Source organism: Artibeus jamaicensis, unplaced genomic scaffold, assembly GCF_021234435.1.
Source record: "Artibeus jamaicensis isolate MK-2021 breed Jamaican fruit bat unplaced genomic scaffold, CSHL_Jam_final contig_603, whole genome shotgun sequence".
NCBI lineage: Eukaryota > Metazoa > Chordata > Mammalia > Chiroptera > Phyllostomidae > Artibeus > Artibeus jamaicensis.
The window spans coordinates 4,458,416-4,479,217 of record NW_026521904.1 but is presented as its reverse complement, the minus strand read 5'-3'; the positions used below and the strand labels follow the sequence as shown (position 1 = coordinate 4,479,217).

The following is a 20,802-nucleotide window of genomic DNA, read 5'->3' as shown; positions in this document are numbered from 1 at the left end:
GGAAGACACAGAGAAAAGGAGAGGATGAGAGAGTTTTTGAGACCATTGACTTCCTGTCTGCCTGGCGCGAGTACATTAGCTCTTATCAAAGTTGGAAGAGCTGGTACAACAAAGCCATTGTAGGTATTGGATCAATACCTGGCAAACAGCCTGAAGGTCAGATAAAGTACTTAGGCAGGCAGTTTGCCAGGCTAAAGAGATGTCAAGAAAATCAATTAGACTCTAAAGAAGGAGTAGCAAGCTAACTAAAAATTCTATCTTGAAAGGCTCTCTGTATTTCAAAGGTGTTTGATATACATTCACAATATCTTTATCTTGTTCATAAAATCACATTTGATAAGCAATTAAAACTATCCTTGGGTCACCTGAGGTCAGCTCACAAAAGACTGTAAACACCTGTACTATCCAAGATTAGAAATAGCAACAAAGGTAGAGATTTAATCAGGTTCTTTTCAGGGTATAAGATTACATAACTTTCGATTAATTTGTTCTTTTTCTGTATTGATTACTTTATTTGGAATGCTGAAGATGCCCTTGCTATTGGAGCAGTGATAGACAGTGTGGACTTTGAGTACTCCAAGGATGCCAGTTAGTTTACCTTGTAAATTATTGCCCTCTCATGTCAAAAAAATAGAAGGAAAAACACAGGGCTGATTGCTTTGGTAAATTTTTTCATCAGCAAGCAAAAGAAAGCAGCATAATGTTTACCGTGTGGAAGGCTGAAAAATTCTAGCTATTTGTTTACCAGCAAAATCTTCTTGTTATATATATAGTCTCTTCTGTCCCAGGGACCTTGTGGGCACATTTTGGTATAAATAACGCTATGATACTCTATTTATCCTGTGTCTTATGATTTTCCTGGTATTGTTACATAAGACTACTGACAGATAATTTGTATTTGTAGTACATATTTCTTCACCTCAGGAAGTTTCTGTTCAGTCTTGGGAGAGAAATAATATATATTTAGGCACTTCAATGACTTACCAATAGACATTTGTTCATAACAAATAATTACCAAGGGCAAATTTTTAAAACTGTACTGAGCAGTGGGGCAGAGATACTATAAAGAACTAAACAAATATAGTCTCTGCTCTCACAGAGCTTACAGTCTAGTGAGGGAAGCAGGCAATACACAGCTCTCTAAAAATATGTACAATAAAAAAAGTGTGGTAAGTGTGACAGCAAAAATTAATAGAAAATGTGAAAAAATGTAAGCTTGGTCTCAAAGGAGGTGGTGGGAAGCATTTCAGAGATAAGGGACAGTCTGCACAAAGGATCTCAGGTTGAGGAAAACTTAGAAGCCAGATAATATAGGCCCTTTGTAGGCCATTGAACTTATTGCTACAGTTGTCTTTTTTCCTTTTCTTTTTTGTTGTTGTTGTTGTTGTTAACCTTTATATTATTGGATTGGCCAAAGAGTTCATTTAGGTTTTTCATAAAATAAAAGATACATTTTTCATTTTCACCAATAACTTTATTGATTTGGGTACTTTGAGTGTGTCTACCTCCTGCAGGGTATCATGTGATTGTTTTCAATTAATGTTTTGAATTGATCACTATCAACTTCAACTGGCCTACGTGATCACTGAGCATCATCCATTGAAGAATCTCCAGCAGGAAACTTCACAAACCACTTTTGACATGTTCAATCAATCACAGCACCTTCTCCATGTACTGCACAAATCTTTTCTGTTTTTTTTGCATTTAATTTGCATTTTTACCTTTCTTGAAATAATAAAGCATAATATGTAGAAAATGTTGCTTATTTTCTTCCATTTTCAATTCTAAAATGGCTACATATGAATTTGCCAAATTTTGATAAGTTTTTTTTAAAGGCATGCTGATATGACAGCTGTCACAATAGTCTAACAAAATTGTTCTGAATGACGTTAAAGACAACTAAATGCTACTAGAGACATCTTATGGGAAAAATCAAACTTTATCTGTGGTTGATAACAGGTTAATTGCAGCAACAATAAATATCAATATTTGTTATTTTAGATTTTAAAGAATAGTATTTAATATTCATGTATTTGACTGATCGTCCTGTGTCCCTGTTCATACAGATCTTTAACTCTAGTAGGTGGGTGTAACTGACCTTGCCCTTTAGGATGAGCCTTTTATTCCCTGAACACATTGCAGACTTTGGGCAAAGAGCTACTGTTACTGAATGCAACCAGTGTGGGGTTGGGGAGGTGGTCCTTCTGCTCACTGCCTACCAAGCAAATCTCCAAAGACAGAGTTCAGTAGAAAAGAATCTTTTAATTAATGGCAAGTTCTTCCTAAAATATCTGGACAGCAAAAGTAAGGGGAAAAAATAAGTCAGAGTATGATATCAAAAATAGTCTCATTACAGCTACTACATAGGTTGAAGGACTGAAAGTAACACAAGAACAAAAATCTGTTCACAGTGCTGACTATTACCACCAAGGTCTTTGGAAATAATGGCAGACTTTTGCCTCAAAGCCTGTCCCTTCTAAGACACCCAAAGAAAAATCACCTTGTCACCCTCTGCCAGCTCAGTTCAAAGTTGAGCCAGGAACCTCTTTTCCCACCCAAAAGTATCATGAACATAGGTGGCTTAGCTGGTCTCTAGTTGCTGTCCAGCCTCAGGCATCTTTTGGAAGCTGTGCCTCCAGGCTTCTGCTTATGGGCCCACTTGAGCCACACTGGCAGGCCTGCAGGTGACTGTTGACATGCCCTACCCTGGGGCAAGGGAAACCAACTGCCTTTTTGCTTTCTAGCACGCTCCATCTCAAAAGTCTCCCCCAGAATCCCATGCATGCCTAAAACCAGTGGGAGTGTCCAGCCTTCCAACCAGTGAGGGCCAATGTTGGTGCCTTTGCTCCTCTTCTGGCTTCCATGTTTAGCAAGGGGGCAAAGTCTCCAGTCACACATGTGCAGCTCAAACCCACCCCCAATTTCCAGGGGTGTGTGTCCCCCTGTTATACTGCTCTTACTCATGCAATGATTCTGCAGTTCAGGACTGAGTCAGGTGCACCTACTCACTCAGGATGGACATGGGGATCTCAGCTATCCCAGGGCTTAACCCCTGAACCAGGTACTCTAGTGTCTGTCTTAGCTGCCTGTCCTGATACCCATTTCCTGCCCATTTAGATGCCTATCAGTTAGCCCTCACCTAGTTCTCTACCTGTTCATACCTTGAGTCCCATCTGTACCTTGGGCTCCTTTGACCTTGATTAATTAAACTCTAATCTAGTCTATTCCTTTGAAATGGAACAATCACTATGTCTATGCCCTGCTTTGTTCACTTATGAATCTGTAGACTCTTACATAAAAGCACCTTCTAGAATCTTAATTTTTTAATCCCAGTAAGAATAGCCTCAGTTATGAGTCCTTTACTTGCAAGGCTAAAGGAATCATTAAAAATTACTGAAAAGTTTTCTTCTTTGTATAAATGCGGCCCAGTTGTCCTGATCAAGTAGTTTATTGTCGACTTCAATAATATTAACATAAGGGTGAAAAACAGGGGTTTTGTAGCTAGCTATACCACTTACTTGCTGTGTGTGGACTCAGATGAGAGTTTTAACTACTCTGGGCCTCAGTTTCCAGATACACAGAATTGGGGAAATAAGAAAACCTACCTACCTCACAGAGTGGTTGTGAGTTTTAAATAAGTAAATATGTGTAAGATACCAAAAATGTTTCCTGGTAATGTCAATATAAGAAATATCCAAACCTGTAGAGAATTTTTATGAATTTATTTGACACAAGCTGGGAAGCAAAATCTGAGTGAATTGAGAAAATGCTCTGGAAAATGACACTTTTGTAGCTTAGCTTATACATTAAAATCGAAGGAGGAGATGTAAGGAAAGTTACATGGAATCCATTGGTGATAGACTTAAGAGGCAGGAGAAAGGAGAATGAGGACATTTCTAGGATTGGAGAAAAGGCATAATGGAGAAACATACTTTTTTTTATAGTGGTTGGTGCAAGACAGTAAATAATTAACATTTACAGCATATAGCGATGGTATGTAAGAACCAAGATGACAATAAGGGTCTCTGGTGGTCCTGTGTTCTGGTGCTTGTGGTTGTGCCTTCAGGGGAAAGGAAAAGAAAGTTACTCTGACATTTTTAAATATCTTACTCTACATGCATAAGGACAATGGACAGGTCATGCCTGAGATAAAGACTGACCTTTGTTAAGGACCCTGTAGACCTGGGACGTGACTACCAGCTCTGACCTGCACAGTTAGGAATTTATTATCAGATCAGCCTGTGTGGTTCCTTTTAGTCTCTGAGCTGGTCAGGTTTGTTGTACAACCTCCTTTTTGTTCACAGTACTTTATAAATTCTTCACAAATGTTAGCTAGTAAGCGATGGAGTTAGGATTTAAACTTAGACCAAAGTCCAGAGTACATGCTTTATCACATATTTTTCCCCAACTTTTTCTTCTATTATTATATTATTACTATTGTTAGTTGTCAAATGATCTTTAATGAAATATTTTCCTTTGTCGTTCTTAACTAGCCGGACACTCCACTGCACCACTGTCAACACTACCTACGATGTCATGAGGGTGACACCACCAACACGGCAGCCCACAGACTGAGCCGTTTCCAGGGTCTCTAATGGTTCCGGAGGGTTCTCTAACTAAAGTTTGGTGCTTCATTCGTTAGGCAATGTTGATGATCTCACCAAAAGTGGTATTTCCACTGTGCTTAATATATTTTTCTTCTTTCTGTCTCTTGGTCGTTCTTTGAGAGTTTTGGTGATCAGGGCAGAGGCAGAAGGCCTGTCTGTTGTGAATGGTGGAACTGTAAACTCAGACCCTTCCAATCACCAGTTGCTTCGGGGACGTCATCACCAACATTTTTGGGAGACAGATCCAGGGGGCTGACCTGGGGGTTAGGGCAGACCAGATGCAGTGCCAGCTTCCCCACCAGTGCACCTCAGGTATATGACTTTGATCTTGTTGGGGTCGAGCTCCAGCAGCATGGCAGAGGTGGCTGGCGTGGGACAACCAAAGAAAGTTGCATCTAAGCCTCCTCCAAGCCAAAAGCTTAAAGTTCCACCAACTTCCTAAGACGAGCTTCTGTAAAGGACCATCTTTGGACCAAATCCAATCAAGAAGTTAAACATAGTTTTTATGTTTTTAAAAACAAACCAACATAGAAAGAAAAATAGGTGATGGAGGCCTTATGTGACCAGCAAAGACTAAAATACAGGGTCTGGCAGAAGTAACACCTGCTTGAGTGTGGTTGGTAGGGTGATAATATGGATGTAATAATTTTAGTTTGAATTTGAACATTTCAACTGAAATGCCATATGGTGTGCTTGAGTGTGATATTGTTGTTACAGAATTACATGCTTATGATTTTGTAATAAAAAGGGGCATTATTTGTGCCTGACCCTGTATTATATTATAAAAAACACTTGCCGATACCTTGTTTAATGTCTTGCTCTGCATCTTACAGGTTGTATGATTTGAGGCAATATATTTAAAACCTGAGCCTCTGCTTTTCCATCTGCAAAAGGGAGATTATAATATACATGTTACAAGGTTGTATAAAGACTGGAAATGGTAGCACATAGGAAAGTATAGAGCATAATGTTCTGCACATAGTAGGTGCTGCTTGTCAGATTCTTTTCCCTTATGAGAGTTATACTGGCTTCTCTTAAGATATATTTAAGTTATTTTTAATATTATAAAATTGCCATCATGTCATTCCAGATGAGCAGGCTGCTGAGGGGCTTCTGAGTGATGATTTCTGAAAGAGAAGCAGGTACGTGGAAGGGGCTAGCACCTAAATCAGCTGTAATGTGGCCACGCGGAGGACTCAGGTGTGTCAGTAAATGAGCTGTGAGTAGGAAATGGTAAAAACAAAACCAAAGCATGACCTGCCATCGATGACAAATGGACATTTGGGTAAATTTGAAACAACATGTGAAACAGCTTTGCCTCCCTACTTTTAATTGCAGTAGGAAGCAAACTAAAGACATTAGAGAGAGAGACTATTATGAATGACGGCTCAGAGTGACCTGGAGCCAGGAGAAGGAGACTGCTTGACTGGTGCAGGGTGTTTAAAGGCCAGGAGGAGAATGTCCGGGCTGGTTGGAAAGTGCCGTGATCTCAGGGCCCATAGAACAGGGAGTGTCCTTCAAGAGTGAGGGCAGAATTTTAGCAGAAGTGGGACAATTTTTATGACCAGAGGAAGTGGACTTGGGGGTGAGCAAAAAGACTGGGGCAATGTTTAGGGAGTTGTGATAATCTTGTGAATTCTAGAAGAGCAAGGGATCCAGTTTTACCTTGAAATATACATTTGTGCCTGTATTGTTTATAATGTAGACTGTTACTGAAAACTTTTTCTGTTGCATAGGTAACATTTTATACAGTCTATTTTCATCACTCCAAAAAATAGTTATTTAACATTTCAAGCTTTGGGGGCTTTAAAAACTTTCTATTGTAGTATAATACATATATAGAAAAGTAAGTCAATTAATTTTTATAAAAGTGCACACAGTAAATCAATGTCCCAGTTAAGAATGAGAATATTACCAGTACCTTAGAAGCTGTCCTCATCCTGTCATTTTGTTACTATCCCTCCTTAAGAGTAAGAATTGTCCAGATTTCTAATAGAATACATCCATTTTGCCTCTTTCTGTTCTTTACATGTGTATAATCATGCAGTATGTGTTTTTTTGTGTGTGTGTGTGTCTGGCTTCTTTCACTCATCACTGAATATGTGAGCCCCATCTCTATTGTTACCTCTAATAGTCAGTGTTCATTCCCATTGCTGTATTCTCCCATGTACACACAGCACAATGCCACTGTAGTTGGATATTTGGGTAGTTTCCACTTTTGGACATCACAAAGCACCTGTATAAACATTCCAGTGCATTTCTTGGGGTGAATATATTATAGGCATTTCTGTTGCTGGGTCATACAGTATGTATAAGCTAAGCTTTGGTAGCTATTGTTCTTGTAATGTGGCTATGCTCATTTAAATCCCATATGAATAGGTTTTTGTCGAAAGGGAATAAGTAGTTTTAGAAATCTGCCAGAATATAATCTGTCAATCTGAATCCCAATATAGTAGTAACTGGAACATCCCCTGAGCCAATAGAAAGGAGAGGAATGGGCAGATGGAGACTGGGTTCCCTGTCAAGTACAGAATTGGGACCAACTGTTATTGCTGGTACACTGTCCTCTGACCCTTTTCCATGACCCATGGTAGGAGTTAGCTTAAACATTGTATTTTTTAGAAGAATGATAGTAACAGGAATTGATCATAGAAATTTTATATAACATCTGTTAATAGTTCTATGGGCTAGGTTGCTTTCCTAGATGGTTTCCTTTTCTTATTTGAATACATATTAAATATTAGCTCCCTGCTTATGACTGCAGACTACTATCATTGAACCATCTAAATGGATAATCAATCTACTTCTGAAATTGTTGAGCGCTTTGCACTATTATTAGAATACTTTTTGCAAAAGACGAGAATGCCTAAAGGTAGAGAAATGTGGTACCTTTTTTTAAACTCAAAGAAAAATGTTGGTTCTCGAAGTTGTGGACACATTAGTGTATCTTTGGGCCCTGGTAACATACCTAGCAAGTCATTGGGTAGTTGGCTTCCTGAACTCAGTTGCAGAATAGTTTGAGATGAACTTATATGAAATTAGCCTGTGGTCATGTTTTGAGTGAATGTCACATAAAAAAAGGCAGCAGACATTGCCTGGACTTCTGAAAGTTTAGATTTCTTCCCACAAGTCATCTTTTTTCATTAATAAGCCAGAAACATAGAGTATGTTTGAAAAATGGTGTGGTCTCATACATGAACTTTGGAATCATATAGACCTGGATTGGAAACCCAGTTCTGTTACTTATTAGCTAAAGGTGTGTGACCTTCAGATAAGTTACCTACCCTATTAAACACTGAGTTTCTTCATCTGTACAGTTGGAGTAACAGTTCTTGCCTTATACAGTTGTTGTGAAGATTAAAGGAGCCAATTTTGTATATTTGTGCAAATTCTCAGCCTTTTAGCCTCTCCCTCTTCTGCATCCTTCTTTTTGGAGGTCAGATGGCACTGTAGCCTGTGGCCACTGCATCGAGGTCTACAATCCTCCTTGTGCTCACAGTTTCACTTTGTCCTGTTGCCACCTCCCCTTCCTGTCTTAACCCTTATCACAGAGGGTTGTCGTTTTCTAGTTACTTATCTCTATCTCGGACAGGGTGTATCTATCAGAGAGGAGGAACCATTTTTGTCTTACCCCCAACACCTTGCACAAAACTGCACAAATTATTGAGCTTCCCTCTGACTTTCCTTATCCTTTGATAATATGAATGTTAGAAAAGAAGGTCCTCATTCTGGTAGAGTTGCTGTTACATGGAAGCCAGGACAACCGTTCAACTGACTCTTGAAAGTTGAGAAAAGTTGGCTACACTAAACAGGATGAGATTAGGGAAGAAAACAAACCAGGCTGATACAAGAAAGGGAATAATTAGGTAGGTATGAAGGAAGCAGAAACATGCCCGAATGTGAGTCAGCAGCCTGGTGCTGTTATTAAAAGTGTTAACATGATCCTGGGATGTATTAATAGATGTATGACATGCAGAAGCTGTGAGTAATCTACCTATTTTAATTCCGTATTTCTTAGGCACTTATTGAAGAGTTGTGTATTTTTCGGTGCTTCACATTTATTAGAAATTGCAGAGAAATTGAGGGGGATCTGGCTGGTGAACATAAAAATGGTCAAAGGAGTTAAATGTACCTTCTGTGAGGAAAGTTTAAACTTATCGTGATATTTTACTCCAGAGGAGGAACTTGAGAATATTAAATAAACATAAAATATAGCGTGTTTTCAGGATATTGTATAATGATATGCAAAATATAAGATATTGCCATTAACACATAGAACTGGAAATATTCATGGAAAAAGATATGGTGCATCCTTGTTCCCAGAGGAAGCTACTACCCTTTCAAATCAGACAGCTTTCAGTAGTTCCTAGAAGGTGTTAGAACCTTCCTCCGGGGTCATCTAGAGTTCTGTCACTCAGAAAGTCAAGTGATCCTTTTTCCTAAATTCGGTATCTTCCTCTTTGATTTTAACAGTATTCTCTGTTTTTGGTCTATCACTGGTATGGACAATTTGAGTGCCCTTTCTATTAACACCTTAATATATCTGAAATCATTAGTTATCCCCTTCAAATAATTTTGGCCTCTCTGCCCTAGCCTAAACTTTCTATACTTTCCTTTTGTTAAGTACTCTTTGTAAGTCTTCTCTGAAACTTCTCCCTGAGAGTCACAGGTCATGAGAGTAAACCTGATGATTTAAACTGGACATCGTAATCTGAAGGCTTCCAACCAGATAAAACAAACAATAGACCGACAAAAACCTCACATTCCACTTCATTTTTTTCTCATATTTTAGAAGTGGTTTCCAGCTATTTCTTTATTATATTGATTTTTACAGATAGACTTTTACTCTTTAGGAGGTTAACGTTTGTATATTTATTTATTTTTGTTTTTGTCGAAGTATTTTTCTTTTTCTTTTTAATCTGTCCCTGAGGATGTGTTTATTGCTTTTTAGAGAGTGAGGAAGGGAGAGAGAAAGTGAGAAAGAAACACCAATGTGAGAGAGAAACATTGGTTGCCTCCCATAAGCAACCCTATTGGGGATTGAACTCACATCCTTTTGGTGTACCAGCTGCCCCTCCAACCAGCTGAGCCACCTGGCCATGGCTTTGAAGAAATACAATGGCACCTTGATAGTCATCATCTTCAAAATTTGTCAAACCTGGTACTCGTCACATTTCGAAAAGAAAAAACATTTCATCACTCGGCGCTTGCTTGTCACTGGTCACACTGGCTAAAACTTGTATGACTTATGGTGCTAACCTGCCAGAGAAAATGCTTCAGCAATTGTTGCTTGCTCAAAATGAATTAATGATGAGTACCACGGTACCACGGTACCTTTCATCCAGCAAAGTCATGTTCAATCCTATTCCACCCATCACAGTATCTTGTGAATACAGCATTGGCTCCTTGGTTTAGACATCATTTAACAACTTGGTAGGAAAGACCCCAGGACTGATTCTTTTGGAGCTTTATGGGCACTGTACTTCAGACTGGTACAGAGAAGTGACAGCAATTATTTTGGTATAGTCTTTAAATCAGGTTTTCCTTCATCTGGTAGAGACAAAGTAAACTAGAAGAGGAATGGAGCGGATTGAAAATTTTTATTATCATTATGATAAATCAGTTTTTGGTTATTACTTATCTATGTAGGCTATTAATTTAGAATCTGCCTCTATCTGTTCTTCCCAATGTTATATGAGGTACCATTTAAAATAATTATTATTTTCCATAGGATAGTGATTAGTTTGGTTTTCCTTTTATCCGACATTTAAAAGCATAGATTTAGATTAGAGCTTTTTGGTGATAACAATATTTAAATTGGTATAGGCCATTGCAAATAAGTTTTTAAAAAATTTCTGGGGCATTTAAAATTAATTTGTGATCCATGTTAACACACACTTATTGTTTGCTATACATGGCAGGTGCTTGGGATAGAAGTGAATAAAGGTGAATAATAGGTATAGAATGCGTAATTATTGAACTAGTCAAGACAAAACCTATGGAAAAGATGTTTGACCAAAAAATTTCATATCGACAACAACAAGAATAAAAGCCAGAGTAACTGAGGCCTAGAAGAAGGGTGTCTAACTGGAAATGGAGGTTTTGCAGAGGAAGTGATGTTTAAGCTGAATTCTGAAACATACTTACAGGGATACAGACAGGGTTTGGGAAAGCGTAATTTATGCAGAATGAACAAAAAGAGGTACAGTGTGGAGAAATAAGGCTGCATAGTGTTTGTGGGGGTGCTGCAAAGTGTTCAGTGAGGCTAGAATCGGGTTAGTCTGATTTGGAAGACTATGCTGTGTCTAGATCATTAAGCAAGAACTTGCATGGCATGCTGGGAACTGGGACTTTATCCCATGGGTCAGTAAGAAAACTTTTGCAAGAGTTTCAGGCCCTCGTCACCTTTCACATGGACTAAAATAACAGCAGTGAGGCTAGAGCCAAGGACATGTAATTGTGGGTAATTGTGGAGGCAAAATCAACAGGAGAAAGTGGTATATGGATAAGAGAAAGGGGAAGCTGCCCAGAGAACAAGGTGATATCTTGTGATAATGCTTTTGCCATCTATTAAGAGAGTGGATATAGCAGAATTCAGTTTGAAGAGTAAGACAACATGATTAGTTTTTAAAGATTATATTCTTGATGTCCATAAGAACACCTAGGTAGAGCTGTCTAGTGGAAAATACAGGTACACTTAACATTTATAATAGTTGGCTCTCTGTCATGGAATGTAGCGTCTAGGCAGACCCACACTCAAGAGCTGTGCTATTGTAAATGGCTGAGAAATGAAGGTTTTAATACCGAAATATTCCTAAGAGGAGCATGACCTTGGAAAACAGTTCAATAAAAACAAGCCTCATGGAGGGCTTCTTCAGATGTTTTTTCATATGGTTTTTCCGGTACCTGTGGGTGCCTTCTTTCAATTTGATGCTGCGTGAATGTTTACAACACATGTCACGTTGGCTCTGTTCTCTTTCCTGGCATTTTCCTGTGTAAGCTTTCAGACCAGACTGTATTGACTGTACTATGCTCTCTAGGTGCTTATATTTTTATTCTGGTTAATTAAAAGTGGATTAAATAGATACAGGTCTTTTGAAATCATAGGAAATTCAGAAACTTCTTGATTTTGTTTGGAAGGCAGAAAATTTGCAATCAGACACACACATGCACATGCATCTTGCACCTTCTGTTCTGACAATGTTTCTTGCCCGGCTCCATCCCTTTCCCTGTAGTGTAGGACCCAGCTGGGGAGTGGAGTCAAGGACGCTGTTTTACAAGCAAATCTGCAAGTCAGCTTACCCATGTCTTTTGATTTTTGTAAGAATCTTTTACCTACCACATCAAGTTGTTGTAAGGATCAAAGGAAATTGTGCTTGCAAAGTTCTTTCTTGAAGTATAAAGGACTGTACAAATGTAGGAAGCTGAAGAAAGGAAAGAACGACTCATTTTTATTTCTGGTACAGAAGTGTACCTGTTTGTAATTTCTGTCTTCCTGCTAAGGAGGTTTAGTTATAAGTGTCTCTGTGGGAAGATTTTTGATCGTGCCTAATTTCTCAGGCCACGGTTCTTAAAGATACATTTATCTTTCTCTGACCTAGTCCCTGTCTGTATTCCAATTCAGTTCAAATTTTTCACAGGCTTGTACTTTTTTCACTACATTTTTACCTTAATGCTCTTTACCCATGTCCTTACAGACTGTAACAACGTATCAGATAATTCTGACACAACAAAGGCCTCCCCCCCACATCTGCTTGGAGGAGAATTGTTCTCTGGGACCATGCTGTAATGCCGTTCTTCTAAATGTGGGTAACTTAGTGTTTACTTACTTTCACCTGTTATTTTGATCAATTCTCTATCAAAGTGTCTTGTAGAATCCCAGAACTCTAGGACTGTTTCTGCACATAGGACATTGTTTCAGGCTGTTATTTGTGGGGAGTTGCCAAGTCACCTTGAGCAGGCGTTTGTAGGATCCTTTGTGAAGGCACCTGGCCAGGTGGGGTCAGGAAATCTCCCCCAGCAGCCACTAAAGCCTAGTAGTTTGGCTGTCTAGCCAGAAGAGGCGGTGGCAAGTCCTGGCTGGTGTCTAGACCTGGTGACTTTGATAGGTAAACTGAGTGAGACTCAGTTTCTAATAAACAGGCATTAGAGTGGTTGTTCCCATAGACCCAGTTTAAAAGAGCAGGACAGAGTTTAAATATTCTAAAATTAGCTCTTGATGACAAACAACTCCTCTTTAATTTACAACTATGGCTGTTACTATTACTATACTTCACACTTATTTCTTCCTAATTAGATTATGAATGTGGCTGTTATCCACATCTGAACCTTACGCCAAACATCTACGAACACATTCGTGCTGGTCTGGAGAAGAAATCTTATTAAGCAATCCTAAGTCAAAATAATTACTGTGAGAAAGCAGAGAAATGCACAGGTTCTGAATTTCTACAAGAAAATATGCATTTGAATAGAAGTGCCTTTGGCCCTTACCTTTTGTAGAAAAAAAAAGGAAACATATTGACTATTACATGGAAAAATGACATAGCTTTCCAGGCATTTGTAGTGACCAGAGAATGACACATAATATGTAATATAGTAAATATGTGTGGAAATTACATTAATTCATTTTTAACTTTTTAAACTCAGTAGGTTAATTTTATGAGAATAATTCTAAGGGACTCAAGCCAACAAATGCAGGAATTTGAAAACTAATTTAGCTTATAAAATTACATCTTAACAAAATAGAAATTGCTCATGGGGAAAAATAATCAGTGGTGAAAGCACCCTTCAGTATATTTAACTTATCAAAATGTTCCTAAATGACTCAAAATGTGCTTCTTATATATGATAAATATTTTCTATACTATAACTATATGTTGACAAATGAACAACATGTTCTGTTGGTGAAGAGGCTCCAAGTGTCAAATACTAATTATCATGATTATGATTTAAGCTTGTCAGAACTAACATCTTGAAATCATGAAGAGGTTTATAAAAAGATGGGAGTAGAACATATTACAAATTCTTTTTTATTTGATTATTATGAAACTATTGAGAATATACAAATAATGTTAATAATAGAAGCCAGTGCTGTGATGTAACTAACTATACCCATACAAAAGGGCATTCTACATGATATGAACCTGCCTGGTTCATCTGTTCTTCCTTCACACTTGTCTTGAAAATTTTTGCATGGCTTTTTCTAAATTTCTGACTTGTTTTAACTTAAAGAGAAATGATGTAAGTGGACTCTGATTGCCTTTTTTTTTTATTCACATGAAACTGGTTTAACATTAGGAAATCTCTGAGGAGGTAAGTACTCACCAGAATAGAGGATAACATTGAGAAATCTTTTCAAGTCTAAAGTAATTTGATTAGGATTTATTTCCTCAGTCTTTACTCAGAAGAGAATTAATTTTTTTTCTAGGCTTTTGTACTTCAAATCAATTGCTTACCCTAATTTGCATAATCTTGCTAAAATTTAGATGCCACCATTATACTCTCCAACCCAAAAGTCCTCGACTCATAGCCTTCTCCATAGAATATTTCTGGAAAACTCCTTATTTGCCCTATAAACTCCTAACCCCTTCTACTATGTTGCTCCTCACATGGCTGCTATGACACTTACTACACTTTGTGTCACTCATTTGTCCACACACTTGTACACCCTGTGGCCCACTGTACATTTCCTGAATGCAGGGACTGGGGACACCACTTCTATGTCTCTAGCACTTAGCACAGAGTCTGCCTTGAGTAGGTTCTTAACAAATATTTGTGACTACATAGAACAACATCACTTTTACCACATTCAAGATAGCTCAGGATCTAGCTCTATTTTTCCAGCTTCATCTCCTTCCCCTTACACTCCCTTTTGCTCCCAATCAGTCACCCAGGATCATATGCTGTTCCTTGAATATGCTGAGTACTTTGAAGCACTCAAGTTCTTGCCCTATGCACCCATGCTCTCCCCCATTTTTCTTCTTGTTGGAATCTCATTTATCTATTTCAGTCCAATGTCTGTATGTGTGAGAAAACTCTGACCTTTTTCTAACTCCAGCTAGAATTAATTTTTTCTTCTGTGTTCTACCCTACAATTTGTTTAATCACTGTGGGCTTGTAGTATAGTCATCTCTGTCTGTCCCCACTTCCCCTAGTGACTGGTACTGATATACTCACTCATTTAAGACACGTATTGGGCATTTCCTCTGTTCCAGGCATTGTGTTATGCTCTGGGCACAATGTAGTGATTGTAATAAACAAAACTGTTTTCCTCAAAGAGCTTTCATTCTGGTCGGTGGAAAAAGACAGTAAAAATATATACAAATAACACAACACATATCTAATGATGATAAATACTTTAGTAAGAAAAAATTAAAAAAAAGAGGGATACACACTGATCACAAAAAGTCCCCCTGAAGAGGCAACTTCTGGGTAGAGATCCAAAGGAGTAAGGGCCATCTTGGTAGAGGAGCTTTCTGTCTGCAGGGCATAGTGAATCCAGGGGCCTGAAAGTGGGAGTGTGCTTGCAGTGTTTGAGGAGGAAGGAGGGGGCCAGGATGAGTGGAGTAGAGAGAGCTGGCAGAAATGGAGGGCAGTGCCCTAGTGGGAGTCCTGATTATTCAAGGCCTTGTATGCTCTGGCACACCATTGGTATTTTACTCCAAATGACATGAGGAGCCTTTGATGGGTTGTAAATAGAGGAGTGACATGGTGAGACTTTTGTTTTAAAGGTGTCGTTCTGGCTTTTGTTCCTGTAGGAAGCAAGTGTGGAATTGGTGAGATTGGTTGGAGGCTAATTCTAACAAGAGATGCTAGTGACTTGGACCAAGGCGGTGACAGTGCAAGCACTGAGAGATGACTGGGTTTTGGGCAGCATGGGAGGAAGTGCTGACACTTTTACAGAAGGATTGACTGATAAAAAGAGAGGACTCAAAGATCACTGCAAGGATTATTAGAAAGGGAAAATTAAACAATCAGATTTGGAGATGACAAAGTTGAGACATCTAATTAGATATCTAAGAGGAGATACCAGGTAGGTAGGTTTGTAGTTAAGTCAAGAGTTCAGAGCTAGACATAAAATTTAGGAATTTTTTGTTTTGTGAATAGGTAATATTTAAAACTCTGGGAATAAATAAAACACCCAATTCTGTTAGTATATATTGTGAAGGGTTTTTAATGACTAAGTCCTCCACAGCTTAGAGATAAAAAATGAGGGGAAGCTGCTAAGGAGGCTAGGTGGGGACCCTTGCTCGGGGAAGACTACCTGGTTGATTGATTATTTCTAATGTAAGGGCAATTCCTCTCATTCCACTTTTGGTGGTTCTTATTAAGCAGGAAGTGATAGAAGACAACAAAGTACTTCTACTCGTTAATCTTAAAGATAGAGTTTCATATGCAGTTGTCAACCTGAAGATGCAGTTCTATACCTGCCAAATTCCCACTTCATCCTAAGGCAAAGGAGTAATCCTGCTCTTCCCTCTGCATGTGTCTATGCGTAGAGAGGAGAGTTGTGCAGCTTATCACATCCACGAGGTTGCTTTTGAAATTAATTATTTTTTATAATAATTATTGGGAATTATTATAATTCCCACGCCTTTATTGGGAATGTGTCATGATTTGGCCAGGGGTCAATTCTATGGTGACATAGTTGGTTCTGGGGCTAACTCAGGACACTGAAGTGTTTTCAGTGCAGGAAATTACCTGCATCGCATGACCTAAGTCATGGCAGTGTCTTTAGCACATCCTTTACTCACTCTGGGTTTCCACATTGGGGTATGTAACTGTCAAGTATTCCAATCTGCGAATGTTTCTAAGGATGCAAATGAAGCCTGACTCATCATGAACCTGTGAATTCACCCTAGGCACCAGAGCAGATGGAATGTGAACAAAGGTCAAAATAGATTCATCTCAGTAGTATGTCTGCTGACATTGCAATAAGTACTTAACTGCCTCCATTCCCTCCAAACACAAAATATGAAAACCACCCTTGATAGTTTAAAGCAGCTTTTCACTTAACCTCAGTGGCGTTTCTTAGCTTCAAAGTGGAGGCTGCCATCTTGCTATAATAATTGTCAATTAAAACCGGCAACATGAAAATCTGATGGAGAAAAGCAGAACTTCATTTCCCAGAAAACTATCTACTTATTTCTTTAATAGAGAGTGACAGAATTCTTTTTCCTTAAAAAATGGATAGTCTATATGAAAATTCAGTGCCTTTGGATCCCATTTTATGATTTTCAATGTCTTTGTTTTCTTAAGTATGTATTACCCAATGAACTTTATTTGTCTACTCTTAGTACCTATCTGAAGTTAATTGGTGGGGACATGGACAGTTACATAGCACATTTAATTAATACCATCTATCCATCATTAAAATCTATAAGGCAGGCAGTTTTGTACTTTAACTGAAGAAAAGTAAATGGAGGCTTAGAAAGGGTAAATGGTGTAATACAGTCATTAAAAATAGTCAGTAGAGCTGAGACCAGAACTTAGATCTGACTTGAAGGCTGTATTTTTCCCTCCATACTACATTATGATCCAATGAATAGGCAAGGGTGTTTCTCATGCTTTTATTACAGATAACCTAAAAAAAAGAAAAAAAGTCTGAAAGTTTGAAAAGAAAGTGTATTCTGTAATGGATCTGTTTTGTTTTTTTTTTTTAGGAGCTGGACTAAAAAGATCACTAAAACAGGGCACAGTGTTATATCTTGCAAGCATCATTTTATAACTCTTTGAAAATCGAATATATGTGAAATGACACAAAATGTGGCAATGGTATAAACTCATTTCATTGAGCTGTCTGACTCTGTGAGGAGATACAATTTTATTCTTCATAAGGTCTTTGAGGGAGTATATATCCCAACACAATTTATGATGTCACATATCAGAGTTTCAAAGTTCAAATAAAATTAAGGTGGAATTGAAGAAAATAAAAGAGAAAAGAAAGATAACCCCAATAATCTAGAGGCTATGGTAGAAATGTTACTTAAAGGGGCAACATATATCCACCCAGTGGCTTCTAATATTGAAATATGCCCTGAAGTTGACTCCAAAGAAGATGATGAAATAGTCAGTGAGGGAACTTCTAGTGAAGTTAGTCATCATAAATTTGTCTTGGAAATGATGCAGTGAAAAATTTCTCAAATATTTATTTTAGCAGAGGAATTTTAAGTGAAAAAGATTCTGGAGAGAGAAAATGGACAGCTGCAGACAGAAAAGTCATGAAACAAAAGAAAGAAAAAGTCTTAACAGAAGGTTGCAGTATTAAGTGTGTGTGTGTGCATATTGGTGGTAATGGTGGTGGTGGTGGTGATGGTGGGAGTTTATTGGACCACACTGGGACCTGCTTCTAGGTCACACTCATTGGGATGAACCTTCTGAATCTTCAGGCCACTCTCTTGCTGAAAGCTGCTATAGTTTATTGGTGATTATAACAGTTTGGTGTAAAGCAGTTTTTATGAAGTCAAGTTCTCCTTTACACATTCATACCAAGTATTTGATAAGAATTGTTCTACCTGAGCACATTTTTCTCATTAAAAATAATAAGTATTAAGATTTTTTTTGCATGAATATGAGATGTTTCATGCTGAACAGAGATTATTCTTGCTCAATAGGCATTATTATTAATAATAATGTACCTGCTGAAGGACAAAGCAGAAATTTTGTAAGGTAGAAAATGTTCTATTTCTACATCTTCAAAAAATAGTGTATATTATTTCTGATTAAAGCATTGAAATATATGAAGAATAAAGTGAAAAATTGTCTATGATTCCAGTTTACAGAGATACCTACCATTAATATACATATTTTTTGTACTTATATATGAGGTCTATCCAGAAAAGGTTCAACTATTGTTAATATAAAGAGAATGATTTGAACAACATTGATGTAACCTGGCAGGCAAGGAGGGTGGACTGGGATGTGCATGCATGAACACTTATGACTTCACTGTACTAGTCAGTGGGGGCAGTATACACCATTAAACGAGCATGTATACTGTGTGGCTGTCACATTCAAAATAACTGAGGGAGTAGAGCAACAAATCTGCATCAGATTTTGTTTTAAGCTTAAATATTCTTCCATGGAAACTATCTGGATGATTCAGAAGGCTGTAGCTATAGGCAACGGGTGATTGGCAGCTTCATCACAACAATGCACCCACTCTTGCATCATGTCTCCTGCAGAGTTTTTGGTAGACTATCATATCACCTAGGTGACTCAGACCCTCTACAACCCAGATTTAGTGCCCCGTGACTTCTGGCTTTTCCCAAAAATAAAATCACCCTCGAAAGGGAAGAGACTTCAGACTATTCATGACATTCATGAAAATACAATAGGGCCGATAGTTTTTGGAGATTGGGAGAACTATGTGAGGTCCCAAGGTGCCTATTTTGAAAGAGACTGAGGCGTCATTGCCCTATGTACAATGTTTCTTGTACCTTGTATCTTCTTTAATAAATGTGTCTATTTTTTATGTTACATAGCTGGATACCTTCTGGAGAGACCTTGTATATTAACTCGGTCCATACTACATATACAGTTTTGTATCATGCTTTCTCAGCCTAGCAATGCATAGTACTTTCCATCATTCAATGTTATTTGAAAACATTAATTATTATATATTTATCATATCTATATGTATTGCTGAAATACATTTCTACCTAGTTATGTAAAATTTTTCATTTGCTATATACTATAAATAAATGTATAGCAAAAGTTGTTGCGTACAATTTTTAGTCCAGCAAAAACAGTGGGTATTTTTGCCTATATTCTGAGTCATGGAAATCCTTCTAGTGTCTTATTTCCTTCAAGTTATTCCACAGAATACAAACATATCAGTGAATAGATGTACCGCTGATTAAAAGATTACTGTTGTCAAATAGGTTTGTGAAATGTCAGTTCAATAAACGTATAGAATCTTTTTTTTTTCCTGTGGGACTTCTCAGTCTTTAATATGCAAGTGTGCAGTCTGAATTCTTAAGAGACAGATCAGGCGAGTAGTGAACCACTTTTCCTAAGATCGCAGACCAATAGTATTGTGGGATTTTGGTTTGTGAAACATTAAATATGATGCTTTCTTTGATTAAAAATAGATATTCTTTATCATGATAATTGAAGATTACTTTAGTTAAATATTGGTTGGGTAATACAAGGCTATGCTGCAACAAACATATCCTAAAATGTTTAAGACTCAACACAACAAAGATTTACTCCTTGCCCTGGCTGGTGTAGCTCAGTGGATTGAGCACGGGCCTGCGAAGCAGACAATCGCGGTTCGATTCCCAGTCAGGGCACATTCCTGGGTTGCAGGCCAGTTCCCTGCAGGCCAATTCCCAGCAGGGGACGCACGAAAAGCAACCATACATTGATGTTTCTCTCCCTCTCTCCTTCCCTTTCCCTCTAAAAGATAAATAAATAAAATCTTAAAAAAAAAAAAAAAAGATTTACTCCTTGCTCACATCATAAGATGTGTCAGGTCAGGCTCCTGTGTGTTTCTTTTCCAAATAGCATCCCAGGGGCCCAGAACGCTTCCAAATTCGAACTCTACCAGCTCTGAGATTTTTGCTTTTAGCCACTTAAATGAGATTCAGTGTGGAGAGTGCACAACTGCTCTTCACTTCCTTCTTTCCATTGGCGAGAATTACTCATATACGTAGACCACTAAGAGTCATGGAAACTGGGAAATGTTAAGGAGAATATAAGTATTTGATGAATAATAACAGTCTCTGACATACTTTTTTCCCCTTTTTGTTTTCTTTTCATTTTTTCTGGTTTTTCTTTTTTGCTTTTTTTTTTTTTATTGTCCTCTCATGCCTTTAAGAGCCAGGATTACCCTCCTAAACTGAGGGGGAGACTGCTGTGTGTCTTGCCAGACTCCTCTGTTATAGCTGAGTACTGGGGAGCAGAAAAAGTGTAGGCCTGCACAAGTGACATGCTCTTTTTTAAAAATAAGCAATGGATGTTGGATATCACTGAATGCTGGTTCTCCAGAGACACAGACTCAACAGGAGACAGATAGACAGAGATAGATTTGCATAAATGTATATTTTAAATTTATTTTTAGAGAGAGGGAAAGTGGGGGAGAAACAGAGGGAGAGAAACACCAACGTGTGGCCGCCTCCTATGTACTGTTCTGGGGACCTGGCCTGCAACCCAGGCATGTGCCCTGACGGGGAATTGAACTGGCGATGCTGTG

At 38.1% G+C, this 20,802-nt stretch overlaps 1 pseudogene; it reads right to left on the bottom strand.

Moving 5' to 3' along the window:
* Nucleotides 1–20,405: 20,405 nt before the first annotated feature.
* Nucleotides 20,406–20,533, bottom strand: LOC119062436 (uncharacterized; annotated as a pseudogene).
* Between the last annotated feature and the right edge of the window lie 269 nt (nt 20,534–20,802).